The sequence below is a fragment of the Pogoniulus pusillus genome, unplaced genomic scaffold (genome assembly GCF_015220805.1).
Source record: "Pogoniulus pusillus isolate bPogPus1 unplaced genomic scaffold, bPogPus1.pri scaffold_66_arrow_ctg1, whole genome shotgun sequence".
Taxonomy (NCBI): domain Eukaryota; kingdom Metazoa; phylum Chordata; class Aves; order Piciformes; family Lybiidae; genus Pogoniulus; species Pogoniulus pusillus.
This window is the reverse complement of record NW_026974715.1, coordinates 259,240-285,956: the sequence shown is the minus strand read 5'-3', so window position 1 is coordinate 285,956 and position 26,717 is coordinate 259,240. Positions and strand designations below refer to the sequence as shown.

The window sequence follows — 26,717 nt, the reverse complement described above, 5'->3', positions numbered from 1 at the left end:
ATTAAACAAGTACCTACTGGCATAGAATGTTTGCCCAGATTCAGGTGGCTAACTTCCTATTACCCTGCTTCTAGTGAACAAAACACATTATGTTCCATCACAGGCACTGACTTGGTTGGAGAGTAGACAAACAGCACCAAAAGCTGCCAGCCTCGAGTGGGCCAGCAGAGAGGGACCCCAGAGCACAGCTCAGGACAGGGACATCTGCCAGCACCACCGGTTCAGGCTGCTCCGTTTGTAGCTGAGGGTCAGGCTGGCAGGGTGAGGAGTGGAGCTGCTGCTGCTCCATGCCGAGGGTCTGGAGCTGGACAGTTCCTGCCCTCAGCTGCTTGCGTCAGAGCTGCTGCTGCTGCTGCTGCAGGAGTGGAACCTCCTGGTGCTCGTAGGGTCCCACACAGCCTGCGAGAGGCAGAGAGCAGCTCAGGTGCAGCTCAGCACAGCAGCAGTGCTGTCTCTGTTGCCCTGCAGGGATGATGTCAACAAAAGCAGTTTGGGCTACGCAGGCTCAGCGCCTGAGGATGCCCTGTGCTGGCTGCAGGCCTCCCTCTGGTCCCTCCTGCTGAGCAGAAGTGGGAATGGGAAGCAAACTTCACCCGAGGAAGCCTCAGTGATGGGGCACAGAGAAGCTTTGGTGCCTGACATCAAAGCAGCCACAGGGATGGGGCACAGAGAAGCTTTGGTGACTGACATCAAAGCAGCCACAGGGATGGGGCACAGAGAAGCTTTGGTGACTGACATCAAAGCAGCCACAGGGATGGGGCACAGAGAAGCTTTGGTGCCTGACATCAAAGCAGCCACAGGGATGGGGCACAGAGAAGCTTTGGTGCCTGACATCAAAGCAGCCACAGGGATGGGGCACAGAGAAGCTTTGGTGCCTGACATCAAAGCAGCCACAGGGATGGGGCACAGAGAAGCTTTGGTGCCAGACATCAAAGCAGCCACAGGGATGGGGCACAGAGAAGCTTTGGTGCCTGACATCAAAGCAGCCACAGGGATGGGGCACAGAGAAGCTTTGGTGCCTGACATCAAAGCAGCCTCAGTGATGGGGCACAGAGAAGCTTTGGTGCCTGACATCAAAGCAGCCACAGGGATGGGGCACAGAGAAGCTTTGGTGCCTGACATCAAAGCAGCCTCAGTGATGGGGCACAGAGAAGCTTTGGTGCCTGACATCAAAGCAGCCACAGGGATGGGGCACAGAGAAGCTTTGGTGCCTGACATCAAAGCAGCCACAGGGATGGGGCACAGAGAAGCTTTGGTGCCTGACATCCAAGCCCAAATTGTCGTGGAGGGGATTTCTCTATTCCTCCCCTGTTAGGGGGAGGTGAGAAATTAATTTGAGGAGGTTTTGATTTTTTATAAAATTCTTTATTAAAATTAATATTTACAAATTTACACCACCCCAACCACTATGAAATCCAGGGTTCCTTTGCAAGTTTATGAAAATAGCTTGGGATATATTTACAGGGATTGGTTATTAAATGGGAATATCAAATTATTAACAATTATAGACAGAGAGAAAGATTCTTAGGCTTAATGCCTCTTAACCACCCTAGTGTTTGCCCAGCAAGGGCTGAAACTGTGTCTGCTCTTCAGACAGAGATCACTTATATCACAAAGGTATTAAAGCTTATTTAGGTGTGATGCTCTTGAGTCTTAATCATAAATCACCCTCCCGGGAATCTGTCTCAGCGTGTGCCCAGTACTGGGGTCTTGGTGAGCTGGAGATGTGTCCTGGCTTGCAGGGGGAATTGATAAGGGTTTTCCCAGTCTCTGGGGTAAATTGAGTTTTCTCTAACCTTCACTCCTGGGGTGATCTCTGCCTCGGTGCTGCTTCTTCTTCTGGATGCTGTGTGTCCAGGGATGATCAGCTGGCAGGTTTTTCCCGATGCAGGAGAAGGATTTGTCTGTGTTTCTTCTGACAGGGGCTGGCAGCTAGCAGGCTGCGTTTGCAGGTGTGCAGACCATCTGGCAAGGGGTCTGCTGGCTCTGGGTCTTTCCAGAGTTACAGGATAGCTGGCAAGCAGTATTTATGCCGGGCAAGCAGGGTCTGTGCCATGCTGCATGGAGGTTTAACTCCGTATGAATCAAGATAGCTCCAGGCTTTAGGCAGGGGGTCTCAGCTCCCCATACATGTATGGTGCAGGCATGAATGTGCTCTGCTTCTCAGAGGGCTTGCAGATAGCTTGGCTGCGCCTTGAGATCAATGAACGAGGTCTAAGCCTCTGTAATGCTTGTGAGTGAGCGAGGCCTGATCCTGTCTAGGCCAATGCAAGCAGGTCAGGGCAGCAGGATGCTGCTGTGGATCAGAGCTGAGTCTAAAATGCTCTAAGCTTCTGAACTGGGAAACAGTCTGGACTGTCTGAACAGACTGAACAGGACTGGCCACGTGGTGCTGCTGTGCACCCCTCTTTATAGGCTCTGGGCCGAGATTTGTGGCTTGTTGGGCATCTAACATGACCAATCAGGTTGGCCATAGGCCAAACCTTGCCCCAGTAGGCAGCAGAGATGTGCCTGGACCCTCCCAATAGGAGATTACCTGGGCAGACCCCAGGGGCACAGGGGCTGGGCGTGTGTGGGTTACGCAGTTGGTTTGCTGCTTCGTGGCTCCTGGCAGCAGAGCAGGTCTGGGCATGCAGAGGCATAGAAAAGCCTCAGTTTTGGGGCTGCTGCCCCTCCACCACACAAATGGCACTGTGGGACTTTGCCATGGGAGAGAACCAACAACCTTCTGCCCTTCTGGCTGGAGCCTTGCAGGGCTCAAGCTCAGCACTCTGGGAAGTCTTCCTCAGACATCTGAGTTCTTGAGGCTGCACAACAGAAAGCAGCAGCTGCTGAGCTGCCAGTGAGCTGCTCCAGGGGTGCCTAGGTCTGCCCTTGCAGGTGGCTCTGCTCCCTGTGCTAAGGTGACGACCCCAATGGAGCCAGCACAGTGCTCTTGCTGCCAGGCACTGCCCAGAGACAGCCAGAGGGACACAGGAGAGCACAGGCACAGGACCATGAAAACTGTCTGGGGTGTGAGGCAGAGTGGGAGAAGGGTGAGGAGGCAGGGCCCAGGGTCCTGCACACCAAAGCTCATTTTTGGGACAGGTGAGTTTTTCCTGAGACTTTCTGTTGCCTCAGGAGGCTGCAGCTGCCCCTGGGTGACCACACCAAGGTGCCCAGAGCACTGCTCTGCATTGACTCACCCTTTTGGTCAGCTGCTGGGCACTGGGAGTCCCTTCTCATGGCATCCACAGCCAGACCCTGAGCCCTGGCCGTGTGTGTGTGACTAGGGCAGAACTGTGCACGTTCTTTAGCCACACAATCAGTCTGGTTCATCTTCTGTCACCTCATTCCCTTGGAGTAACAGCTTCTGCTGACAATGTTGTGCACTCTCCAGCTCAAGAGATGGCCAAAGGATCTCCCAGATGTGAGGTGCTGGGAAGCAGAGGCAGTTCTGCTCTGCTGCCTGAGCATCTGAGGAGAAAGTGCCCCACTTACCCCCGACCACCCTGACCCTGGAGGTGCCTGCTAATGTCTACTGCTTTGCAGCTGAGCATATTGGCAGGGACAGGTGAGCCCTTGATGGCAGCAGCTGCCTAGAGAGGACTGCAGTGCTTCCTGTGGGCTTTGTTGGCTTTAAAGCCACCTGAGATTCCTTCCTGTATAGGGTTAACCCTCCAGGGGGAGTAACCCTGAACCTGACCCGAGGTGCTCTTGACCCCTCCCATGGGGTGGGTCTGAACACCCCCAGGTGATGCTTAGCTCACTCCCCCTTTCTGTCCCCTAAAAGCAGGGGGACCTCCTGTTTCACTCTCCCCCTGCATCCCCCATCACCCCCATCACCATCTGCTCCTGGGCTCTCTTTGTTCTACCACGTGGCCATCACCCAGGAGGGGACAAAACCATCCCCAGCACAGTCAGGTTGTGTTTATACCATTTTGCATTTGCTGTTTTCCCTTCCCTGTCCTTTGTAACTTCCCTACCTCAGATACCACTTTTAAGTTGTTGTTGAACTTTTCTTTTGTTTTTGGCTTCCAAATCGAGTGAGATTTCACTTCCTTGGGTGTGCTTCCTTCTCTCTCTCTCTCCATCTGATCCCTTTCTTTTGGGAAAGAAGGGCAGGAGGGAAGGGCACTCTGTAAAGTTGTTATTGGTTCTATCACATTTATCTGAGTCTCTGGAAACTGAAATTAGAGCCCAGACACTTGCCCCTTGAGGGGCTTGCCTCACTGCTTTCTTGTTACTCTTCTGACAAGTTGAGCATCCTGCAGGAGCCTGCTTGGCCAGCTCAGAAGTGCCTCTGCACCCAGGTTGTTTAAGAGCTGAGCACATAGTGCCCGAGTTCCCCACTGGCTCTGCTCATGGAATCGCTGCAGGCTTTGTCTGGCCAATCCTTTTGGCAGCTTCAGTGCTTCTCCTCTCATCTCCATTGCTCACCCTTCAGCTCTGCCCCTGTTTCAGACATAGTTTCTCACTCCTATTTGGAAAAGCTTCATTTGGGGTCCCCCTGAGTGGTCAGTTTGAGAATCTGAACCTCCTTTTGTCTTGCAGCCACCTTTGCAGCCTGATCAGCCAAATTACTGCCAGGTACATGCAGAGCTGTTCCCTTTGGATGTCCTTTTGCATGGACCACAGCTGTCTCACTGGGCCCTTTTAGAGCCTCTAGTACCCAGGTGATTAATTCCTCATGCACAGCCCTTTCCCCTGTGTGTTCATAAAGCCCCTTCCTTTCCAAATGTTGCCCAAGGTGTGTCCTGCCTGTGAGCATATCTGGCATCTGCAAACCCCATCCCTGCCTTTCCCTGCCATAGGAGCAAATGGTTCACCAGCCTGTGCCGAGCAAGTTGAACTCAACGTCCCAGCCCCTGTAACCTGCAGAGAGTCCCCATCTGTTGGAGCATAACCTGAATGCCTTTGCCCTTCTTCTGCCCTGGGTGAACCATCAGTGAATGGCTTCCTTCCCATGTCTAATTCTGTTTCTTCCAGGTCCTCTCTTACCTTTGGCTGCACTGTGATTCCATCTCTGCAGTCCTGTTCCAGCTGAGATCCCTCCTCTGCATGTCCGTACAAAAGCTGGGCCAGGTTTGAGTTATTGGTTACCCTGATGCTGATTCTCTGCTATTTAACAGCATGGCCTCGAGTTTCAAGGTTCTAGCATGGGTCAGCCACTTTTCAGCTCTCTGGTTCAATGCACTCCTCTCATTATGGGCAGTACAAACCTTCAGGACTGCTCCAGATGTTCTGTTTCCAGCTTCTTGAACCGCAGGGGCAGTAGCTGCTGCTGCCTGTGAGCAAACAGCCCATCCCCTGCTCACTGGATCCAGCAGCTCAGACAGGTGAGCTGCCCCTTCCTCCTGGACAACACTCCACAAGCAACTTGGCCTTTAATATTTACAGACAAAAGGAGTGGGCTTTTTAAATCTGGGAGGCTCAAAACAGGAGCCTCCATCAGTGATTCTTTTATCCCTTGGAGCTTCTCCTCATCTCCTTTAGTCCATTTAGCTACATTCTGAGTAAGTTTTTCACACAGGAATGTAACCTTTTGGGTACATTCTGACATCCATAACCTGTCCTAATAATCCTAGTGATTGTCTAATCTCCTTCTGGCTTTTTGGGGCTGGCAGTGGTAAGATCCCCACCACTCTTTCTGAGCCCAGCCTTTCACTGCCCTGAACCAGCTAATGCCTTAAGTACTTAACCTCCTGCTCTGCAAACTGAAGCTTTTGTTAGACACTTCCACTGCTTTCTGCCCCAAACACTTTAACAGTGGCATGGTAGCCATTGGGACCTGTTCTTGTTTTTCTCCTGCCCTAAGCAACTCATCAACATGCAGGATTGATTTCATCCCCCTGGGAGCTCCAGGTTCCAGAGGAGGTTTCTGAAGCCTGCCCACACAAGTTGGGAGGTTCCATGAACCCCTGCGGGACGCTGCCCACCTGAGCTGTTGCCTTCTCCCTGTCTCTGGACCTTCCCACTCAAATGCAAAGACATTCCTGCTTTTCTCAGAAGTGGGCAGGGCCAAAATGCATCCTTAAGCTCTGTTGCACTATTCCAGCCTAAGTGAGGGGGTACCTGGCTTAGCAAAGTCTAAGGCTTGGGGAGCACTGGGAACCTCGTGGCTGTTCTTTTCTTTACCTCCCTAAGGCCTTGCACTAACCTCTGTGTCCCATCTGATTTCTTCACTGGTAGGATTGGTGCACTATGAGGAGACCTACAAGGCTCCAGGGTTCCTTGCTGGATTAGTTTGTTAATTACAGGCCTTAGTCCTTTTCCCCCATCCAGGGAGATTCAGCACAGTGGAACTGGAATGGGACAACCTGGGTTATTCATTTCTACTTTTGTAGGAGCCATTTGGATTTGTCCCAAGTGTCCCTCCCCAGCCCACACTTGTGGGTCTGTTTTCTGCTCATCTTCCAGTGTCAGACTCAAAACTTTCACTTCCATCCCCCCATCAGTGGGCACTGCCCCCATATTCACCTGAACCTGTGAATCTCTGCCTAATGCATGGTGCCCTGCCCCGGCACTGACAGCAGCTCACTCGCTGCTGCTTTGCTTCCAGACTCAGTCCTTACCTGGGGAACTGTCGGCACTCTAAATCCCTCCCCCTTAGCTCCGACTACCTGGGCAGTGTCCCTTCCTGCTTTACATCCCCTGGGGAGACAGCTTAGACAAGATTTGTCTGCCCCAGTATCAACTGAAAGCAATCAAACACTTCCCCTTGGGGACCTAATTTCAGTTCTCTCCAGGGCTCCGTTGGTGCTTCTGTCCCCAGGTAACAGAGCCCCTGACTTCCCCACTGCTCTGCTGCCTGAAACACCTCTGAACCTTTCCTCCTCTTCAGACACTCCTGCTTCGTGTGTCCTTTCTTCCCCCAGCAATGGCATTCAGTGGCTTTGGACCGGCAGGCTCCACCTGCCGTAGGTTTCTTCACCCATTCTTTCCTTCCTCCCACACCTCCAGTCTCAACCTTCCTCTGCCCCTGACCTTCCCGCGCTGCTGCCACAAACACCTTAGCGTTTGCCTTCTCCCTCTCTTCATCCCTACGTGCATAAACCTTCTGTGCTTCTCACAGCTGCTCCTGTAGTCCTCTCTCAGACCAATCTTCTGCCTTCTCTGACTTCCTCCCAGTGCCAGCCCATGACTTGGTGACAAACTGAGTTCTTGTCACCACTTCTCCAGCTGCGGTATTAGGCTCCATCCCGGAGCACAGCTGGAGGTCTCGCTGTCACCTTTCCAACCACTCGGTTGCTGATTCATCCCTACCTTGGTGTTCCTTAAGTGCCTTAGTGATATTCTGCCCCCTGGGTACTGCTTCTTTTCCTCCCCGGGTCGTCAGAGTCCTTAAGTCCCACATTTGTTGTCCACCAACAGGGTTATGCTGATCCCACCCTCGAGCCCTTAAAGGTATTTTCTGATCCCCAGGGGTCCTGCCTGGTTTTCCCTTTCCCAGATTCTCATTCCTGCTGTTCGAATCTTTTGCCTCTCTTCAGAGGTAAACAGAAGAGCCATAACCGACTGCAGTTCTTCCCAGCTGAAATGTTGGGTCCTAGGAACTGGTCCAGCCTCTTGGCTGCCCCGAGAGGATCATCTAAGAGCTTTCCCATTTCCTTCTTAAAACTCCTTCCTTCTCCTGCACTAAGGGCTGCATTTACAGATCCTGTTCCCCCTGGCTGCCCCCAAAGGAACCTCTCTTAGAGGGCAGAGTTGGGTGTGGGATATCCTATTTCTCTCTTCCCCCTCCTCTTCACTGCTGCTCTCATTTCCATGCAGGACTAAGACCTGGGGTTTCTGTTCTTACTCACAGGTTTCTTTCTTACCCTGCTGCTTACTGGGCTGGCCATGAGTTGTACGAGGGAGGGCACTGCCTCTTTTTCTCCACCGGGGCAGTGGGGGAATGAAGGTTAACCGGGGCTGAGGGTGCAGGAGGTAAGGGGACGGGGCGGTATGGAGGGGGTACAGAGAGAGGGGTAAATGCTGTAGGGGGTCCCCTGTTATCCCTCTCTTATCCTCTTTCTCCTCCCTCTCCTGTAACTTAACCTGTAACTTCAGTACTTCAGCTGCCGTGGGCCAGATAGAACCTTCCAACAACTGGCAGAGTCACTTTCTCCCTGGTGGAAAGGCTCCGTACTGGTGCCAGAGCTACTGGGAGCCTGCAGAGCCACCCTTCAGATGAGCCATCTGGTGGCAGTGCACTTGTGCTGCTCTGATCTTTCCTGTGCTCCATTTTAGCACACAAAATCCTATCGTCTTCTCCTTACTCTTATCTCTAGCACATTCTGCCTCCCTCTGGTTCCTTACCATTATCCCTAGGGGACTGTCCTGGGGACTCTCTGCTATTAACTCCTGGCTCCTGCTTTGCCTGGGACCTGCTCGCTTACTGCAGCCCTGCCCCATTGCTCCCGAGGTCCTGCCCACTAACCGCTCCTGCCTGCGACCCCAGTGAGGTCCCAGCTTCTGCTTCGTACTTCTACCTGCCCTGCCCCTCGGGGGACACAGAGTGGAGGTTTAAAGGGACCTGCGCTCGTTGGCCACTGGGTTGCATCTCAAGCGCACTCCATTCGAGCTCCCTCCCTCCACGCAGCCAGGCAGCACTGCCCAGCCCTGCGCTCCTGCCTGGCTCTTGGGGCACAGCAATTATGGGCAATTTTACTGCCCTGTCCCTGGGGACTCTTTGTCTTTGCTTTGCCTATTCCCTCACTGGGTGTCCTCTTTGCCGAGGTGTCCCTGTTCTCCCGCCTCGGGCCACCATCAGAGGTGGGTGTGTGGCCTCCCTGAGCAGCAGCCAGCAGGGTCCCTGCCGAAAAGGAATCCCAGCCCAGCCCCCACACTTGCTATAGATGTGCCAATGTGCTGGTACTGAGCTGTCCCTGCCAGCGTGCAAGAGTCAGGGAGGGCTTCTCTTGTGGGGTAGCAGGCAAACAGCGCTGGGTATGAGGGGAGTCTGTGCCCCCCAACTCGCATGCCCCCAGTGCTGGCACTTACCCTTTGGTGTGACTGAGCTGTCCATAACCAATGGCCCCATGGATATGCATAACCCTTCCTGGAACTGTGCAGAGCAGCTCTTGGCAGAGGCAGAGCATTTGTGCACCTGCCTGGTGTAACTCTGGGCTCTTCCTGTCCCTTTTTCTGGTGGTCGGCAGGATGAAGGTTGAGTCTCCCTCCCCTGTCCCTTGAGTGACCTCCAGGCCCTGCGCTGCTCCCTTGGCTGTGTGCACTCTTGCAGCTAGCGACAGGAACTGATTGGCTGAGGCACATCCTGCCCCCTGCTGCCCCTTATGATACATTGCATCCATCTCAGCACCAATCACATCCTTCAGCCTCACTTATCCTGTGATGTAATAGAGGGGATTGTGTGACGTCATAGAGGAGACTGTGTGAGATTATAGAGAGGGCTGAGTTATGTTACAGAAGGGATTCAGGGACACCATGGAGAGGGCTGTGTGACATCGTATAGGAGATTGTGTGACATCATAGAGAGGCCTGCGTGATGTGGCACTGGGGATTGTGTGACAGTAGGGAATCATAGAATCACCCAGGTTGGAAGAGATCTCCAAGATCATCCAGCCCAACCTATCAGCCCTGTCCAATCAACTACACCATGGCACTAATCCAGGCTTTCCTTGAACACCTCCAGGGGCAGTGCCTCCACCACCTCCCTGGGCAGCCCATTCCAATGCCAATCACTCTCTGTGAATACTTCCTCCTAACATCCAGCCTCTGCTTCCCCTGGCACAACTTGAGACTGTGTCCCCTTGTTCTGTTGCTGCTTGCCTGGGAGAAGAGACCAACCCCCACCTGGCTGCAGCCTCCCTTCAGGTAGTTGTAGGCAGCAATGAAGTCACCCCTGAGCCTCCTCTTCTGCAGGCTGCACACCCCCAGCTCCCTCAGCCTCTCCTCACAGGCTTTGTGTTCCAGGCCTTTCACCTGCTTCGTTGCCCTTCTCTGGACATGTTCCAGTACCTCAACATCTCTCTTGAATTGAGGAGCCCAAAACTGGACACAGCACTCAAAGTGTGGCCTGATCAGTGTTGAGCACGGGGGCAGAATAACCTCCCTCATCCTGCTGGCCACACTGCTCCTGATCCAGGCCAGGATGCCTTTGGCTCTCTTGGCCACCGGGGCACACTGCTGGCTCATGTGCAGCTACTATCTACCAGTACCCCCAGCTCCCTTTCTTCCTGGCTGCTCTCAGCCTCGAGCACAAGCCCTACGAGGAGAGGCTGAGGGAGCTGAGATTGTTTAGCCTGGAGAAGAAGAGGCTCAGGGGAGACCTTATTGCTGTCTACAACTACCTGAAGAGGTTGTAGCCAGGAGGAGGTTGCTCTCTTCTCTCAGGTGGCCAGCACCAGAACAAGAGGACACAGCCTCAAGCTGTGCCAGGGGAGATTTAGACTTGAGGTGAGGAGAAAGTTCTTCACTGAGAGAGTCATTGGACACTGGAATGGGCTGCCCGGGGAGGTTGTGGAGTCGCCGTCCCTGTGGCAGTTCAAGGCAGGACTGGACGTGGCACTTGGTGCCATGCTCTGGCCTTGAGCTCTGTGGTAAAGGGTTGGACTTGATGACCTGTGAGGTCTCTTCCAACCTTGGTGGTACTGTGACACTGTGATGCTCTGTCCCCAGCCTGTAGTGCTGCTTGGATTGTTGTGGCCAAAGTGTCGAACCCAGCACTTGGCCTTCTTAAATCTCATCCCATTGGCCTCTGCCCATCCAGCCTGTCCAGGTCCCCCTGCAGGGCTCTCCTACCTGCCAACAGATCAACATCTGCTCCTAGAGACAGCTGTGAGACATCAGAGAAAGGATTTTGTGACATCATAGAAGTGATTGTGTGACATCATAGAAGGGGTTATAGAGGGGGTCATGTGATGCCATGGATGGGATTGAGTGACATCATAGAGCTGGCTATGTGACATGTGCCATGGAAGGCATTGTGTGACATCATGGAGGGGGCTGTTTGATGTCATAGTGGAGATTGTGTGACGTCATGGAGAGGGCTGTATGTGACATCATAGAACGGGCTGTCTGACATCACAGTGGGGATTGTGTGACATCATAGAGAGGGTTGTGTGTCATAGAAGGGATTCTGTGATGCTATGGAGAAATCTGTGTGACATCATTGATGGGATTCTGTAATGTCATGGAGAGTGCTGTGTTACATCATGAAGGGGATTGTGTGACAGAGAGGGGTGTGTGACAGCTTTGCTGTGCCCTGCTTAGTTCTGTTCTTTTCACAGAGAGGATCTCTGTGGCTTGTTTCCACTTGGCAGAGCAAGAGGAGCTGATGTGAGGGTTCTTTCACCTTCTTAGAGGTTGCATTTGTGCTCATCTTCTTCCAAGGACAAAACAAATTCTGTCATCATCTGACCCAGAGGCAGTGGTACCCCATCCTCAGGAGCCTCAGAACCTGGCAGTCAATGTTCCCTGCTGCATTGGCCACACCAGTATGAAGTTCTGAGGGACAGAACTGGGCACATTGGTCAGTTACTGTGTTGTGCTTCAAATCTTGAGCATGGGCAAAGAGGAAGCACAGCTTATACATCATAGAATCTTAGCCTGGCTGGGGCTGGAAGGGACCTTAAAAGATCATCTTGCTCCACCCCCCCTGCCAAGGGCAAGGTCCTATAAAAAAAGCCAGTAATTGGTTTTACTATGGACCAAATCTTCAGACACAAATCAGTCCAAATAGAACTGATCCAGGGAAAGAAAAAACAATCACAGAACCATGGAGTTGTTTGGGTTGGGAAACATCTGCCCCAGTGCCTGACCCCTCTCTCAGGAAATAAGTTTTTCCCCATATCCAGTCTAAACCTCCTTGGGCACATTTCAGGCCACTTCCTCTCATTAGAATCACAGAATGGTTTAGGTTGGAAAGGACCTCAAAGATCATCCAGTTCCATCCCCCCCCTGCCAGAGGCAGGGACATCTCCTGCTACAACAGGTCACCCAAGGCCTCATCTAACCTAGCTTTGAACAGCTCCAGGGAGGGAGCATCCACAGCCTCCTTGTGCAGCCTGTTCCAGTGTTTCACCACCCTCACTGCAAAGAACTTCTTCCTTCTAGCACCTGATATGAGGGGAAAAGACTAACCCCAGCATGATGCAGTTCAGGATGCTGCAGCTGTGTTTCACTCACATCCTTCTCCTGGCTTCCCTCCCGCTGCTCCTACAGGTCTCACTGAGCCTCTGTGCTCAGCAGTCTCATTGCAGAGGCTTCCTCCTGGTGCAGGGGAGGGGTAATGTGTTGTGAGCTGCCATCCTCTGGAGCCCTCTGCTGGGAGAAGTATGGGGCTAGTGTCGATGCTATCTTCTTCCTCACCGTAGAGCCCAAAGAACTCTGGAGTCATGTTGAGGTTTTCTAGCTCACTTTTGTACCCTTCTCTTCCCTTCCCTGCTCTGCAGCTCCATGCTGCATCCAAATTCCCCATGCAGGACGTTCTTTACCCATGCTGGATGTTATTTCTGTGCTCTCTTTGTTACCCCTGTGACTGTGCAGCTCCAGCTCTGCCTCTGTTACTGCTGTCTGTACAAGCCTATGGCTGTACCACACCGAGGGAAGCAAACATTAACCATGCATAGAGTCACAGAATCACAGAATCAACCAGGTTGGAAGAGACCTCCAAGATCATCCAGTCCAACCTATCCCCCAGCCCTACCCAGTCAACCAGACCATGGCACTAAGTGCACACCTCCAGGCACAGTGCCTCCACCACCTCCCTGGGCAGCCCATTCCAATGCCAATCACTCTCAGGGAAGAACTTCCTCCTAACATCCAGCCTAGACCCTGCCTGGCACAGCTTGAGGCTGTGTCCCCTTGCTCTGTTGCTGGTTGCCTGGCAGCAGAGCCCAACCCCACCTGGCTACAGCCTCCCTTCAGGTAGTTGCAGGCAGCAATGAGGTCAGCCCTGAACCTCCTCTCTTCCAGGCTGCACACCCCCAGCTCCCTCAGCCTCTCCTCACAGGCTTTGTGCTCCAGGCCCCTCAAAGGCCTCTGTCGCCCTTCTCTGGACACCTTCCAGCACCTCAACATCTCTCTTGAATTGAGGGGCCCAGAACTGGACACAGCACTCAAGGTGTGGCCTGAGCAGTGCTGAGTACAGGGCAGAGTAACCTCCCTTGTCCTGCTGGCCACACTGCTCCTGAGCCAGGCCAGGATGCCATTGGCTCTCTTGGCCACCTGGGCACTGCTGGCTCAGCTTCAGCTACTCTCTACCAGTACCCCCAGCTCCCTTTCCTCCTGGCTACTTTCAGCCACTCTGTCCCCAGCCTATAGTGCTGCTTGGGGTTGTTGTGGCCGAAGTGCAGAACCCTGCACTTGGCCTTGTTAAATCTCATCTCATTGGCCTCTGCCCACCCATCCAGCCTGGCCAGGTCCCTCTGCAGGGCTCTCCTACCTTCCAACAGCTCCACACCTGCTCCTAGCTTGGTGTCATCTGCAAACTTACTGCTGCTGGACTCAATCCCCTCGTCCAGGTCATCAATAAAGATATTGAACAGGACTGGGCCCAGCACTGACCCCTGGGGCACACCACCAGTGCCAGCTGCCAACTGCATGTGGCACCATTCACCACCACTCTCTGGGCTCTGCCATCCAGCCACTTCCTGACCCAGCACACAGTGAATCTCTCCAAGCCATGAGCTGCCAGCTTGGCCAGGAGCTGCTTGTGGCAGACAGTGTCAAAGGCTTTGCTCAAGTCCAGGTCGACTCCATCCACAGCCTGCCCCACATGCACCAGGCAGGAACCTTGTGCTGGAGGCGTTTTTAGGCCTCCCTATTCTGTGAAGGAGAGATCTGCTTCTGGCCTGGACACTGGGGTGGAGGCTGCAATCAGATGGTCTGTGGGAAGAGAGCTGCCAGCAGCTGCTTGGATGGAGTGGAGAGCAAGGGGAGGAGGAGAAGAAAGGTGGCTGTGGGCCCTGGTTGCAGAGTGCCTGCAGCTGGCAGAGAGCCTCTCAGCAGCCCTGTACAGCTGGAGGAAGAAGTGAGCTCCTGAGAGGCAGTGATCTGTGGCCAGTGCAAAAGCCCCACGTGCTGGAGGGTAAGCACAGGCTGCTGGCGTTGGGTCGCTGCCTCCAGGCTGGCTTAGAGGGCTGGGATGGAGACCTTCTGGAGATGAAGGCCTTCAGCTGTGGGTGAGTGCAAGGTGTGCTCAGTGCTGGCTGCCCCTCAGACACGCAGCAGCAGGAGTGTGCCATGGGCTGGAAGGCTCCCGATGGGGAAGGCTACTCCGCTGAGTGCAGCTACGCTGAGAACAGTCTCCAGCACAGGTGGGGATGGCAAGGTGAGCTCTGGCTGACCTCCTGGGGGTGAACATCTGCCTTGGCGCTGGGTACTGCCCTGCTCTGAGACAGAGTGAGCTCAAGGGGAGAGAGAGAAGGAAACCAGAGCCCTGTGGGTTGAGACAAGGAGAGTTTAATGCAAAGTAACTCAATGTACAGCACCTTCTGAGCAAGCAAAGCAAACCAAGGCAGCAGAACACACTCAGCAAACAAAGCAGCAAGTGGCAAAGGGCAGTGTCCAAGCCAAGTGAAAGAGACACAGACCCCAACCCAGAGAGTGGAAGAAAGCCCCCCAGAGCTGAACTCCAAGCCTCCCCACCCTCTGCTGCAGCCAGCACTTGTGCTACAAAGCTGGCGTGAGCAGCAGGGCAGCAGATTCTCATCAGCAGGCTGAACAGGCTGCCCCAGCTGCTCCCTGCCAGCCCAGAGCAGCACAGGTGTTTGTTGTAGCCTTGCTCCATCAGTCTCGGCCAAACCAAGGCCATGGCATCTTCACAAGACCTCCTCAGCTCTTTTGCAGCACAGCTTTGGGGGGCTCCAATTAAGACACAAAACTGCTGATGTGGCCTGGGTGCTGCAGTACCTGGGCCCTGAAGCTACTGAATCAGCTTGCAGTAAGCCAGGTGGCTCCCCCGCCGCTGGGGACAGCAGCAACAATGCCCTCAGCCTCTGGCGGCTCTGCAGGCTGCTCACTGCAGTCTTAGGGTTGGGGGTGCTGCACAGCACCCATCTGAGGAGGGGACTCAGTGCCCCCTGGCTGCGTTTGCAGATGGCACCACATTGGGTGGCAGTGCTGACCTGCTGCAGGGCAGGAGAGTCTGCAGAGGGATCTGGACAGGCTGCATCAATGGAGCAAGGTCAGGTGTATGAGGTGTAACAGAGCCAAGTGTGGGGTCCTGCACTGGGGTCACACCAACCTCAGGCAGCACTGCAGGCTTGGGGCACCTGGGGGTGCTGGTGGCATGCTGGCTGAGCACGAGCCAGCAGTGCTGGGGCAATACACACAGGCAGCAGTGCCTGTGGAAGCTTGGCACTCTTGGTGCTCTGCAGCCTGTGTTGGGTCAAGAGAGGCCCTTAGAGGTGTCCCAGGGCCATCCTCTGTGAGGAACAGTCACTTGGCTTTCCTCCCAGCCCACTGCACTTGGGGCTTTTGTCCTCTCCTTGCCATGCCAGTTCATGCAATGGTACATCCACAGCAGTGGCTCGAAGGTGTCTTGAGCAGCATCTTCCCAGCGCAGCCACAGGTCCCTCTGTGCTGTGCGGGGGCAGTGGCTACAAGCAAGTCCAGTTCCCTGGAGCAAAGCTCTTTGCTTTTGGCTCTGAGGGCACCTCCACGGTGCCCTCTGCTCCTGCTGAGGGAGTCCTTTTGAAGGTAAGCCTGAGGTGCTCTCAGTGCTTCCATACAAGCTCCTGTAACGAGGTTGCAGCAGCAGCAGCAGCCACTGGCAGTTGGGAAGCAGCAGCTGCTCTCTGTGCAAGCTGCTGCTGGGTTCATGCACTGTGCACTGTAGCATTGCCTGCTGCTGAGCAAGGCTCTGACCCCTCTGCTGGCATTTGGCTCTCTGGCTGCAGCTCTGCAGCACTTGTCCTTAGGGTCTAGCTGAGCACAAAGCTCAGCTTTCATCTTTTAATCTATTGATGCAGCTCAGCTCAGTGCAAAATGTGTGCCTGGTGCCTGCAGCTTCTCCTTACCCTGCCCTGTGAGCTTCCTGAGGCTGTGTTAGCCTCAGCCTGATCCAATCTTCCCCTTGGGGGCTGCAACCCAGACCCAGGCTGAATGCTTCCCACTCTCCAAACTGCTGTGCCACAGTAACAAAAGGTTCCCGGTGCCACAGCCCTGCCCTGCCTCCTCTGGGCTCAATGCCCAGCAGCAGAAGCCATTGCAAGGCAGAGTAGATGCAAAGGTTCCTTTGCCCCTGGGGCATTCAGGAGCAGCTCTACTCACAACAGCTATAGTTGAGCCTTATTTGCTTGGCCTCAGCCCCTGCTCTTACCCTGCCTCCTGCAGCCTGCGACTGCTTCTCCGTGGCCGAAGCAGCAAAGTGGGGAAGATCTCAGCGTTGTGCTTCATTCCCTATCAGCATTCCCAAGGGAGTCCCCAGCAGGCTTTGGCTGGGCTGCACCGCAGCCAGGTGCTTGCAGGCGTGGGGGCAATGCCTCTGCTGCAGAAACCTGCCCCTGAAATCTGAACTTTCTGCCTTGCAGTCAAAGAGTGAGGAGAAGGTTCTGGAGAGCTGCCTCTGCTTGGCAGGACACTGAGCTGCTCTTGTGCCAGTGCACTGCAGTGCAGCCATGGGCTGTGGCAGCTGCCTCACTGCCTCCATGCATGGCAAGGTTCAATAACAACCTCACTGGCTCCAGAGTCTCAATGTGGGCAGTGCTGCAGGGGCCAGAGCAAGAGCCGTGACAGAATCGCTGCCAACTGCACAGCAGCAGCTGCGTGGGACAGAAGGCAGCAACAGTGCTGCTGCTGCCGGCAGCTTCAGCTCTGCAGAGGCTGAGGTGGAGCCGAGGCAGGCGGCAGCACAGGGCCTGGAGCTCAGCTGGGGCAGAGTGGGAAGAGCTGAGCCAGAGCAGAGCTGTGTGCGGGCAGAGCCTTTGCTGTGACCTTGGCTCCTCGGCCTCTCTCGGCCCTTTCTTCCTGCCGCTGTCTCTGCCCCCACCCCCTCCCCTCTCTGCCTCCTGCCCGCCCCCCTCCCCTGCCACCCTCCCACCCGCCTCCCACCCAACCTGTAGAACTCCGCCCCCACACCCGCTCCTAAGTCCGCCCCCACCCCCCCGCCTGTCTAACGCCTCCCCCACCCCCCCGCCTGCCTAACTCCGCCCTCACCCCCCGCCTGTCTAGCTCCGCCCCCAACCCCCCACCTGTCTAACTCCGCCCCCACCCCCCCGCCTGTCTAACTCCTCCCCCACCCCCCCGCCTGTCTAACTCCGCCCCCACCCCCCCGCCTGTCTAACTCCGCCCCCACCCCCTCGCCTGTCTAACTCCTCCCCCACCCCCCACCTTTCTAACTCCGCCCCCACCCCCCCGCCTATCTAACTCCTCCCCCACGCCCCCGCCTATCTAACTCCTCCCCCATGCCCCCGCCTGCCTAACTCCGCCCCCACCCATCCGCCTGTCTAACTCCACCCTCACCCCCCCGCATGCCTAACTCCGCCCCCACCTCCCCACCTGTCTAACTCCGCCTCCACCTCCCGCCTGTCTAACTCCGCCCCCACCTCCCCGCCTGTCTAACTCCGCCCCAAAGCCCCCCTAACTCCTCCCCCACCCCCCCTCCTGCCTAACTCCGCCTCCAACCCCCATCTCTCTAACTCCAAAACCACCCTCCCTACTACCTAACTCCACCCCCACCCCCCCGCCTGTCTAACTCCGCCCCCAAGCCCACCTAACTCCGCCCCCACCCCCCCGCCTGCCTAACTCCGCCCCCAAGCCCCACCTAACTCCGCCCCCACCCCCGCCGGCCTAACTCCGCCCCCACCCCCCGCCTGTCTAACTCCACCCTCACCCCCCCGCCTACCCAACTCCGCCCCCACCCCCCCCCCTGTCTAACTCCGCCCCCAAGCCCCACCTAACTCCGCCCCATCCCCCCGCCTGTCTAACTCCGCCCCCAAGCCCCACCTAACTCCGCCCCCAAAGCCCCGCCTCTCTAACTCCACCCCCACCCCCGCCTCTCTAACTCCGCCCCCACTCCCCCGCCTGCCTAACTCCGCCCCCACCCCTCGCCTGCCTAACTCCGCCCCCAACCGCCCGCCTCTCTAACTCCGCCCTCACCCCCCCCGCCTGTCTAACTCCGCCCCCAAGCCCCCCTAACTCCTCCCCCACGCCTCCTTCTGCATAACTCCGCCCCCAACCGCCGCCTGCCTAACTCCGCCCCCACCCCTCGCCTGTCTAACTCCGCCCCCAAGCCCACCTAACTCCGCCCCATCCCCCCGCCTGTCTAACTCCGCCCCCACGCCCCCGCCTGTCAAACTCCGCCCCCGACCCCCACCTTTCTAACTCCGCCCCCACCCCCCCGCCTGCCTAACTCCGCCCCCACCCCCCCGCCTGCCTAACTCCGCCCCCACCCCCCGCCTGCCTAACTCCGCCCTCACCCCCCGTCTGCCTAACTCCGCCCCCACCCCCCCCGCCTACATAACTCCGCCCTCACCCCCCCGCCTACATAACTCCGCCCCCAAGCCCCCCTAACTCCTCCCCCACGCCCCCTTCTGCATAACTCCGCCCCCACCCCCCCGCATGCCTAACTCCGCCCCCACGCCCCCGCCTGTCAAACTCCGACCCCGACCCCCACCTTTCTAACTCCGCCCCCACCCCTCCGCCTGACAAACTCCGCCCCCACCCCCCGCCTGACTAACTCCGCCCCCACCCCCCGGCCTGCCTAACTCCGCCCCCACTCCCCCGCCTGTCTAACTCCGCCCCCATGCCCCACCTAACTCCGCCCCCACCACTCCTCCTGACTAACTCCGCCCCCACCCCCCCCGCCTGTCTAACAAACTCCGCCCCCACCCCCCGCCTGACTAACTCCGCCCCCACCCCCCGGCCTGTCTAACTCCGCCCCCACCCCCCGCCTGTCTAACTCCGCCCCCACCCCTCCTCCTGACTAACTCCGCCCCCACCCCCCCGCCTGACAAACTCCGCCCCCACCCCCCCCCGCCTGACAAACTCCGCCCCCACCCGCCCCGCCTGACAAACTCCGCCCCCACCCCCCCCGCCTGACAAACTCCGCCCCCACCCGCCCCGCCTGACAAACTCCGCCCCCACCCGCCCCGCCTGACAAACTCCGGCCCCCACCCCCGCCTGTCTAACTCCGCCCCCACCCCCCGCCTGTCTAACTCCGCCCCCACCCCCCCGCCTGTCTAACTCCGCCCCACCCCCCGCCTGTCTAACTCCGCCCCACCCCCCCGCCTGTCTAACTCCGCCCCACCCCCCGCCTGTCTAACTCCGCCCCACCCCCCGCCTGTCTAACTCCGCCCCACCCCCCGCCTGTCTAACTCCGCCCCACCCCCCGCCTGTCTAACTCCGCCCCACCCCCCGCCTAACTCCGCCCCCAACTCCCACCTAACTCCGCCCACACCCCCCCCGCCTAACTCCGCCCCCACCTCCCACCTGTCTAACTCCACCAACCCCCAGCTAACTCCGCCTCCACCCCCCCGCCTGTCTAACTCTGCCCCCAAGCCCCACCTAACTCTGCCCACACCCCCCCGCCTGACTAACTCCGCCCCCACCGTCCGCCTGTCTAACTCCGCCCACCACCCCCCGCCTGTCTAACTCCACCCCCAACCCCCAGCTAACTCCGCCGCCACCCCCCCGCCTGCCTAACTCCGCCCCCAACCCCCAACTAACTCCGCCCCAGCCCTGCCTGTCTAACTCCGCCCCCACCCCTCCTAACTCCGCCCCCACCCCCCTGCCTGACTAACTCCGCCCCCACCCCCCTGCCTGACTAACTCCGACCCCACCCCCCCGCCTGACTAACTCCGACCCCACCCCCCCGCCTGACTAACTCCGACCCCACCCCCCTGCCTGACTAACTCCGACCCCACCCCCCCGCCTGACTAACTCCGCCCTTCCTCCCCACTGTCTAACTCCACCCCCAACCCCCAGCTAACTCCGGCTCCACCCCCCCGCCTGTCTAACTCCGCCCCCAAGACCCACCTAACTCCGCCCCCGCCACTCCGCCTGACTAAGTCCGCCCCAACCCCCGCCTGCCTAACTCCGCCCCCACCCCCCGCCTGTCTAACTCTGACCCCACCCCCCGCCTGTCTAACTCCGCCCCCAACCCCCAACTAACTCCGCCCCCACCCCCCCTCACTAACTCCGCCCCCTACCCCCAACTAACTCCACCCCCACCCCCCCGCCTGTCTAACTCCGCCCCCACCCCCCTGCCTGTCTAACTCCGCCCCCACCCCCCCCCGCCTGACTAACTCCGCCCCCACCCCCCCCCGCCTGACTAACTCCGCCCCCACCCCCCCGCCTGACTAACTCCGCCCCCACCCCCCCCGCCTGACTAACTCCGCCCCCAACCCCCCGCCTGTCTACCTCCGCCCCCAACCCCCCGCCCCTCTCTCTGACTCCGCCCCCACCCCCTCCGCCGGGTGGGCGGTAGGAGGCAGAGAGGAGCAGGGCAGGGGCTGAGACAGGGGCAGGAAGAAAAGGGCCGAGAGAGAGGCAGAGCAGCAAAGGCAGCAGCAGCTCTTTCCCTCTGCCCCACCTTAGCTCCGGGCACTCTGCTGCCGCCTGCCTCTGCCCCACCTCAGCCTCTGCAGCAGCCCTGCTGTGCCCCCAGCAGCTTCCCTCCCGCTGCTCCCCACCGCTGCCTAGGCCAGCACAAAGCTCAGCTTTCAGCTTTTTCATCCAGTCCTGCAGCTCAGCTCAGTGCAAAATGTCTGCTGCTGCCTGCAGCTTCTCTTGACCCTGCCCTGTCAGCTTCCTGAGCCTGGGCCAGCCTCACCCTCATCCGCTCTGCCCCTTGGAGGCTGCAGCCCAGGCCCAGGCTGAATGCTTCCCACTCTCCAAATTAAACCCTCCAGCTCTCCAGAGTAACCTTTTGTTGCTGTGGCACAGCCCTGCCCTGCCTCCTCTGGGCTCAGTGCCCAGCAGCAGAAGCCACTGCAAGGCAGAGTAGATGCAAAGGTTCCTCCACCCCTGGGGCACTCAGGAGCAGCTCCAGAGTTGAGCCTTACTTCCTTGGCCTCAGCCCCTGCTCTCACCCTGCCTCCTGCAGCTGCTGCAGCTCAGCTGAGGCCAGCAGCCTGCGACTGCTTCTCCGTGGCCCATGCAGCAGAGTGGGGAAGATCTCAGCTTTGTGCTTCATTAGCAGTGGGGAGAGGGACATGGAGTCCCCAGCAGGCCAGGTGCTGCTGCCTCTCACTCCTCTCCTTGCTCAAACCTGCAGGGGGCCCAGCAGAGCGAGGGAGGTTCCTCTCCCTTCCTACTCCGCTCTGCTGAGGCTCTGCAGAAGAAAGTGAGGCTGGAGCAGAGGCCAGAGCCAGCACAGGGCCTGCTGATCAGGTGGCACAGACTGGCCAGGGCTGTGCCAAACCAGAGCAGTCTTCTGGCAGAGCTTTTGTGGTGCTTTTTCTTTTGCCTTCTTTCTCTCCCACTCTTTCTCTGCCTCACTTTTTCTCTCCTCGTTGGTTTTTGCCTTTAGCATTGCTGCTTTCTTTCCCTCTCTTTTCCCCTGCCTCAGCTCTGTCTCGCTGTCCTGTCTCCAGCTCTGTCTCAGCTGGGCTGCTGCTCCTTGCTCCTCCAGACCACAGTGGCCTGCATCCTGCTGCTTCTCCCTCTCACGCACACTCAGCTGCCATTCACTCTCTCTCCCCATCCCTGGCCTCAGCTCTGCCTCATCCAGAAGCACCTCCAACCTGCAGGCAGCAGTTGGCCTTTGCCATGTGCCCATGCAGGCAGCACAGCTGTGCCGTGCTCCATGGGCCAGCAGTCAGTGACAGCAGCCAGCACTGCCCCCAGCACCACACCCCACACGCAGGGCCTCAGCTTTCCCTGAAGGCAGGCAGAAAAGCCTTCCTGCCCTCCCAGGGGCACTGCAGGCAGCCTGCACCTGCCAGGCCCTGTGCAGCTCTGGAAGCCCAGGGGCTGATGTGCAGAAGCACCTTGCAAGCTCCAGGGCCAGGCCTGGCTCTGCTCGCAGGCAGCTCCCTGCACGGGGGCACAGCAGAGCTGGGCTCAGCTCCGCTTCCACTCAGGGGCACTGCTGGAGAGCAGCACACAGCCAGGCCTGCTACCTTGTGCCTGCCCACGGCCAACTCTCTTTGCCACGCTCCAGCCAGGAATGCCTCCCTGCAGCTTGCCATCGAGGCCAGGTCCTCCGGCTCTGGGCAGTGGCAGTGAGTCCCTTCTTAGTCCTGGACGTTCATCTTTGGAGGTCTGCTCGCTGCAGTATGGAGCTGCATCTTCTGGCCAAGGCATCCACAGGCACTGGAGCAGGAAGGTGAGCACAGTGCAGGCAACTAAAGAACTCCTGTCACGCTCTGGGCCTCCAGGGGCAAACACCCAGCAGCACCAGAGCCCAAGGAAAGCCTGCAGCCAAAAGGACCAAATCCCTGTCCCACAGCACTGCCTCAAGTGCTGCCTGAGCTCCCAGCCTCGGCCCTGCTCCAAACTGCAGCATCCCTGCCAACTCCTTCACAAGGATGCCATTGCCTGGCACTTGCTACCATCTCACCACACAACTCTCAAAGCCACACAGCTGGGCAGCAGGCCAGGAGAGCAGCCTCCAGGCAGCAGGACAGAGGAACTCATCTCTCCCAGGCTCTCCAGGAGCACCTCGCCTCCAAACCACCCCACACCAACCCCCAAGCAACCAGGCTCTGACTGGCTTACCGAGGCAGCAGCTTGCAGGTCTTTATGAAGGGCTGCAGTGCTCCTGGCTTGCTCCTGGGCTGTGCTGCTCAGCCTGCAATGTTCACCTTGGACCCTGACAAGCAAGCACAGGCCTCAGCACAGAAGTGCACAAGAGCACAAAGCCCCAGAGAAGCCTGGGACACAACCTCCCCTACAGCAAAAGCAGCTCTGGCCACCCTGTGCTGCCTTGCTGGGACACAAGAACACAGAGAGCAGAGCCTGGCTCCACTCTGAGCTCCTCACCGCTGCAGGCCTCCTGCCAGCTCTTGGACAGACGCAGTTCCCCTGCAGGCATCCTCCAGGTGGCCCTGCAGGTTTTGCCCTGCTGTGTCAGACCCAGAAGCAGTGCTGGGAAATAAATACACCTGTCCTCCTGCTCCAGTGATGGACAAAGGGACCTCACTCTCAGGCACCTCTCTAACTGCAGGCCCCAGGCTCACAAAACAAAGCTGAGTCACTCCCAGGTCACTCCCTCTGCTCTTGGGGCACAGTTGGCTCGAGTGCACTCAGACAGCTGTGTAGGGCAGCCACCTGCTGCCAAGAGAGAGGCTTTCTCCATACCTTAGCTTCAGATCTCTCCAGCTCCTCCTGCAAACTGACATTCTCCCTCTGCAGCTCACTGCTCTTCTGCTGCAGGCAGCTGCTGCAAAGCTTCTGGGCTTCGTGGGAGGACTCTGCCAGAGGCTGCACTCTGCCAGCGTGCACAAGCTCCTGCTGCAGCTGCAGGACCTTTTGTTACAGAAACGGAGTTCCATGAGCAGGGAGAGGTCAGGCAGAAGCACACAGGAGGAAAGAGGCTTTGACTCAAGGCATTGTGTCATTACCTGGCTCTTCAAAGTGCTCAGCAGAGCAGGGCAGGCGATTCTGCCCTTCCGCTGCACTCTGCTGTGGCTCCTCCTCACCTGCTGCATCCAGCTCCCCAGCACAGGGAAGGCATCAACCAGTTAAGAGCGGGTCCAGAGAAGGCCACAGAAGGAGACAGGGAGCTGGAACAGCTCTGCCACAAAGGAAGGCTGAGCTACAGCTCTTCAGCTTCGCCTGAAGCAGGCTGCTGGGGGATGTCATTGCAGCCTTTCAAGGGAGAGAGATGGAGAGAGAGACGTTAGCGAGGGCTGCAGGGACAGGACAGGGCCTGTACGTGGCATGGGCAGGAGCTGGGGGCTGCAACCGTGCAGCTGATGGATGGAGGTTCCTCTCCCCTCCCAGTGCCCTCTCTGCAGGCAGAGGACAGCAGCAATGGTTTGCAGCTCTACTGAGGGCTTTCTGCTTGAGGCTCTGCCCCTTGGACTCTGGCCTGACTCTGAAGGACGCCAGCAATGTCCATGGCTCATCTGAGCCCCTCAGAGTTCAGCGATCCTCTAAGGGGCTATGGAGAGGCCGACAAAGGCAGCCAGAGCCTGGCCCCAGCTGGGAAAATCCCCTCAGCTGTGCCCGTGCTGCCCTTTGCCGGCTCTGCCAGCCGAGGCCGTGGCAGCTTTGCCACGGGGCACTGCCCACCCCCACTGCTCCTTCGCCCCCAGCCTCTGGGCGCCGACTCTCTGCCACTCACCTCTGCCGGCTGGGAGAAGCAGAGGCGATGCAGGCTGCCGCCGCTGGCGTCTCGCTGCCGCTGGCCTCCACCGGCAGCCACCGTCGCCGAGCACCGCGGCCAGACGCCTGCAGGGCTCGGGGCGGCTCCCGCCGGCGGGACGGAGTCGGACGGCAGCCGCCGAGGGCCGTGGCGAGGCTCGCCTGGGCCGGGCCGGCTCTGCCCCCGGAGCCGCTGCCAGGCGTCTCAAGAGCCTCGCTCGCCGCCGCCTCTCGGTGCTGCAGGCTCCTGCTTTGCTCCCTGCCTCACTGGCGGCTGTGGGGCTGAGAGACTCCGAGCTTCGCCCTGCCCCGGCTCTGCGCTCTGCAGGCAGGAGGAGGCAGTCAGCTGAGCACACAGCACCAGCGTCAGCCACACAAACTCCTCTGCCCGGGAAGGTGCCTCTTGCTCAAGGGCCGCAACGGCGGCCAGCGGCGCCCCGCAACGGCGGCCAGCGGCGCCCCGCAACGGCGGCCAGCGGCGCCCCGCAACGGCGGCCAGCGGCGCCCCGCAACGGCGGCCAGCGGCGCCCCGCAACGGCGGCCAGCGGCGCCCCGCAACGGCGGCCAGCGGCGCCCCGCAACGGCGGCCAGCGGCAGCTCTTCGCCTCACCGCCGCGCTCCGGCGGCTGCACTGCGCCCCGACTGCTATGGCAACAGGGCCGCGGACGCGCAGCGGCACTGTGACAGCAGCAGGGACAGAGAGGGGAGTGCCCAGGGTGGGGCAAGAGAGTGCACAAGGGGCAGAGCCCACCCGGGCCCAGAGCGGAGCGGGGGCAGCCTGCGCACCCCCTGCTGCAGCTCGGCCAGCCCAGGCCTGCAGGCTGCTCTCCACGAGCACCCCCAGGGCTTTCCTGCAGGCAGCAGGACCCCAGCACACTCCCACCCAGCCTGACATAGCCCCCGGGGCCCCGGCACACGCCGCCCCCAGGCACTCACCGCAGCCGCTCCGGTCCCGCTCCGCTGCCAGCTCCCAGCGCCCCTCTCCGGCTGCTTCCTCCGCAGCACTCTCCAACGGTGCCGCCGACCACGCCCCCCGCGCTGATTGGTCAAGGGCCGAGCGCAGCCTCCCATTGGCTGCGGAGCGCCTCGCGCCCCACCCGCTCCCGCCCCCGCGGCCAGCCCCTCCCCGCCCCTCCCTCCCGCGCTCCGCCCGCTCCACGCAGCGCCCCCTGGGGGCTGCAGTGCTGCCGGTGCCTGGCACCGCCTCGGGCTGCAGCCAGCCCCGGCCCGGCCCCGCTGCGCCTGAGGCGGGCAGAGCCTGCGGGCCCAGCGCCGTGCGGCCCAGAGAGCCCAGCCGAGGGCCCGGGGCGTGCTGAGCGGCAAGAGGCTGGAACTGGATGATCCTGAAGGTCCCTTCCGACCCAGCCCATTCTCTGCTTCTCTGCCTCTGTCCCAGGAGCAGGCTGTTGAAGGAAGCTGCCCAGCAGCGTGGGTCCTGCAGAGCAGCAGCGTTTGCTGTCCCGCAGGGCGGCCAAGGGCTCTTGAGGAGGCTTTCTTCAGCTGGCTGCAGGCAGCTCGGTGATTCACTGTTTGATTGTCTCCAGCCATTAGGAGGATGTTGCCTCCTGTGCTTGGCCTGTTCTGAAGGATTCTTTGGCAACTGCTCTTTGATGGCTGCTAAACGGCGTGGAGCAGGGATACAAAAGGGAACTCTTGCTCCTCTGTCCCACAATTGCCCTAGGGGGAGAGTTGGCCAAAGGGACCGATCCTTTCTTGGCTGCCTTCTTTCTGAAGGCAAACCTAATGTTTGTCCTTCCCTTCTTGAAAGGCTTCTCCTGTTGAACACAATTTCACACAATTATAATGAGGTGACTCAAGAGCAGAGAGGTTAAAGATTAGCTTCACATGGTTGCTGTAGCTGCTATTTCATTTACCATTTCTGTTGGCTGTGGGATTTTTGTCAAGGGAGAAATACTGAAAGCATTTCACATGTCACACATTTTATGAGCTGTCTTCTGTAGAGCTTGTCAAGGTCTTACTCCTCTTGATGCATGTTTCTTTGAGAGTCAGTCACTGCTTGGAACCTTGAGGTTTGGACACTTTACCTATGTCCTGGTGTCCACCCAGATTGGGCTGTTAGAACTGGGGTTGTGCAGCCTGGAGAAGAGGAGACTTAGGGCAGAGCTCATTGCTGTTTACAACTACCTGAAGGGAGGCTGTAGCCAGGTGGGGTTGGTCTCTTCTTCCAGGCAAGCAGCAACAGAACAAGGGGACACAGTTTCAAGTTGTGTTGGGGGAGGTCTAGGCTGGATGTTAGGAAGAAGCTCTTCCCAGAGAGAGTGATTGGCATTGGAATGGGCTGCCCAGGGAGGTGATGGAGTCGTCGTTCCTAGAGGTGTTGAAGCAAAGCCTGGCTGAGGCACTTAGTGCCGTGGTCTGGTTGATTGGCCAGGGCTGGGTGCTAGGTTGGACTGGCTGAGCTTGGAGGTCTCTTCCAACCTGGTGGATTCTATGACTAGTGCTCCATTGCTATTAATTATGTTAGTGAGAGGAAAGCAGCCTTATTTCTCTTTCCAAATGCTCTGCAGGAGTATTTT

The 26,717-nt window shown here is 58.4% G+C and overlaps 2 long non-coding RNA genes across 5 annotated transcripts; one reads left to right on the top strand and one right to left on the bottom strand.

Annotated features, from left to right (window-relative positions):
• Nucleotides 1-3,839: 3,839 nt before the first annotated feature.
• On the top strand, nt 3,840-5,341 carry LOC135174492 (uncharacterized). The gene is made up of 3 exons (XR_010301943.1): nt 3,840-3,903; nt 4,534-4,655; nt 4,969-5,341. It is a non-coding gene; the product is annotated as an uncharacterized LOC135174492 (long non-coding RNA).
• Nucleotides 5,342-13,895: 8,554 nt separating this feature from the next.
• Nucleotides 13,896-25,249, bottom strand: LOC135174485 (uncharacterized). 4 transcript variants are annotated; one of them, XR_010301933.1, is made up of 7 exons: nt 25,117-25,249; nt 24,161-24,502; nt 23,436-23,682; nt 23,173-23,340; nt 22,591-22,684; nt 21,993-22,185; nt 13,896-14,365 (listed from the first exon to the last, which is right to left on the bottom strand). It is a non-coding gene; the product is annotated as an uncharacterized LOC135174485 (long non-coding RNA). The 4 variants fall into 4 exon arrangements; XR_010301932.1 differs by lacking the exon at nt 21,993-22,185 and having other exon boundaries at nt 25,117-25,242; XR_010301934.1 differs by lacking the exon at nt 13,896-14,365 and having other exon boundaries at nt 20,515-22,185; nt 23,514-23,682; nt 25,117-25,247.
• Nucleotides 25,250-26,717: the final 1,468 nt, after the last annotated feature.